This window comes from Pteropus medius, unplaced genomic scaffold (genome assembly GCF_902729225.1).
Source record: "Pteropus medius unplaced genomic scaffold, Ma_sr-lr_union100, whole genome shotgun sequence".
Classification (NCBI taxonomy): domain Eukaryota; kingdom Metazoa; phylum Chordata; class Mammalia; order Chiroptera; family Pteropodidae; genus Pteropus; species Pteropus medius.
Window position 1 is genome coordinate 1251512 of NW_024347793.1, and position 2801 is coordinate 1254312.

The 2801-nt window shown below is 56.7% G+C and overlaps 1 long non-coding RNA gene across 1 annotated transcript in view; it reads left to right on the top strand.

The window, feature by feature from the left end:
• Nucleotides 1-2780, top strand: part of LOC120615415 (uncharacterized) — a 9325-nt gene extending 6545 nt beyond the window's left edge. The window contains exons 2-4 of the long non-coding RNA XR_005656261.1: nucleotides 2120-2209; nucleotides 2306-2368; nucleotides 2551-2780. This is a non-coding gene — a long non-coding RNA (uncharacterized LOC120615415). The remainder of the gene's footprint in view (nucleotides 1-2119; nucleotides 2210-2305; nucleotides 2369-2550) is intronic.
• Nucleotides 2781-2801: the final 21 nt, after the last annotated feature.

Here is a 2801-nt window from a genome sequence, read left to right on the forward strand (position 1 = left end):
CCAGATGCCAGTCTGGGCTGAGATCTTGGCAGCCAGCCTCCTTGTGGCCTCCACCATGTTGCAGCTGCCTCCGTTAGCCACTGGGAGTGGCCGTAACAGTTCCTAGGAATCTGCTTCTCACTGGTCGTATCATTAGGAGCAGGGGGTGTGGAGTAGAAGAGGAGACGAGAACACTGTCCCCAACCGGCATTGGAAAAGACTGGCACCCACCAAAGGAGGCTGAAAGGAGGAAGTCGGACAGAGCCAGGGGTGAGGGACGCCCTGAGCACCCCGGTCTGGCAGGGGCGGGTCACTCCGCCTCTCATTCCACCATTCGCTCCATTCCAACCATTCTTCTTGGGGATCGGAACAGAAGTGATGCCAACAGCCTCCAAAGTCAGGCTTCCGGGCTTCGAATCCCACCTTTGTCCTTTCTGAGCTGTTCGCCCCGGGGCGGGTCACTTAACCTCTCTGGGCCTCTGTTTCCTCATCTGGAAAATGGGATTGATTATAATAGGACCTACTTCCATTTGTCTTTCTAGAATAAAAAGCTCTTTCAGGCTGCTGAAGAGAGCTTTGCTAGGAACTCGAAGTGTTGGTATGTGTCATAACCGGAAGTGTGTGCGTACGGAGGCAGGGAGGGTTCCAAAAGTTTGAAAGCCCCTGTGCCTTCCAGGGCTCTGGGTCCTTGTGTACGTTGACCCCCACCCCCGAACACCCTTCCCACTCCTGCCCAGCCGCTTCCGTTCTACCCTGGACTTGAGGTAGATGTCCTGCCTACGAAGGTGCCCTCTGAAACCTCACCTGTGTGTCCCCCATCACAGCCCTAGTCACCCTGCCGCTTGGATAAGTAGCCCAGCACAGGCTTGGATAAGTAGCTGGTCAGCTCGTATTGTCGTGCAGATGAACACTTGGAGCTACGGCCCACAGGTGGGGCGGTAGAGGCCAACAGAATGCGGAATTAGACATTACAGCCATTTAAACATGGAAAGGACTATCTTGGTGGGGGAGTGAGCTCCCCGTTGCTGCTGGCTCGGTCAGCCCCAGGGTGTGTGGCCCGGGGCAAGCCACATCCTCTTTCATGAACTCAGTTTCTTCCTCCAGAAATGGGGGTGTGCCCAGGAGCCTGGCTCGGGATGCCGGGAGCTGGTGCAGGCACCTGGCAGCCCATATGTGCTCAGTAGTCATGCTGGCAGCTGCTTTCATCCCTGAGTCCGTCCCCATCACCGAGGCTAATCGCCCCTTCTCTGAGCCTCGGTTTCCCCATTTGGCCACACTCCCCCTTAGGCCACACAGATGGGGCACTGCCTGGACAGGCAGAAGGCAGCCTTCACTGTTGTTTACTTACAGCGGCTGCCAAGCGGACCCGATGGGGCTGGCACAGGCTGGCCCCGCTAAGCTGGCAGTCCTTGGCAGCACCCAGCTTTCCTGGAGGCGGCTGGAGAAGGGCCCAGCCTGGCTGCTGGGGGACTGAGGAGGCTGCGATGAAGCTGAGCCCCCTTCCGAGAGGGAGCAGTTCCTGATTTGGGGGCGAGGCCTCTATGTACACCTACTAAGGACCCACTAGATGCCAGATCAGGCTGCCGAGGCATTTGCCCCTGCTGTTCCAGCTGCCAGGATCACCGTTCCTTTTCCCACTGCTGATCCCTGCTCGTTCTGGTCTCAAGCCAGAAGACACCGCCTCCAGAAAGCCACCTGGATTCTCCGGGTTGGGTCAGGCACCTCCATTTGAGTTAACACAGTGTCTTGAGTTTCTCCCACCACAGCTCCGATCACCCAGATTATAGCTGGGCTGTGGGCAGGTCACTTAGTCAGTCGACAAATGCCGACGGAGCACTTAGTTGCTGTCAGGCAATGTGCACGACTACCCAGGCTCAGGGAGTCCTGCGGGGCGGGTGCTGCTGCTGTTCCCTGTTTACAAGTGAGGTCGCTGAGCACAGCAGAGCCTCAGTAAGAGCTTCATTCCCGGTGACGGTGAGCTCACTCCCTCCCCCAGCGGTCTGATCGTGAGTCTGGGGAACCAGGATGTGCCGCTCCACTGTGGCGCCTCTGTGACCTTTGGGGCGTCTGGCGGGCCATGCTGGCCACCCCTAACATGTGCTCTCTCCATATCCATGGTAACAGAATTCCTCGTTTTCAGCTGGACCTTCGGCCACTCTGAATAAAAACTACATTTCCCAGCATCCTTTCGGGAAGTGCATCCACACGACTAAGTTCTGGCAGAAGGGATGTGAGCAGAAGTGGTGTGTGGAATTTCCGGGAAGCGTCTGGGAAGGGAGAGGGTTAGCCCTTCCTCACCTCTTCTTCCTCATTTTCTGGAATGCAGATGTGAGGGCTGGAGCTCAAGCAACTGCATTGTCCCAGGAGGAAGAAGCCACTCGCTGAGGATGTGAGTAATTATACAGAAGGAGCCTGGGTTATGGACACCATGGGGCCTCCATGCCCGCTCTGAACTGACTCTTCACGTTCATGAGCAATTGAGCCCCATGGGCTTAAGCTTCCCCAGGGGGTCAGTCCCACCACACACACGAGCCACAGCAGAGGGCCCACCCTTTGCCATCATCGTTCCAGGAAGGGAAAACCTCCTGAGCCGCCTTGGAGGTCCTTAGCTCTGCTTCAGAGCATGAGTGGAAAACCCTTCCATGTATATGGAAAAGGAAAAGGAACCCTGACTAAACGAAAACGTTTGCTCGTAAACCCACCAAGACCGGACTGCCAGGTCCACATCCCGTCATCGCCACACACCGTGTGATCCCAAGCAGGTGACTCGGCCTCTCCAGGCCTCTGTTGTCTCGTCTGTAAAATAGAGACCTGGAAGCTTT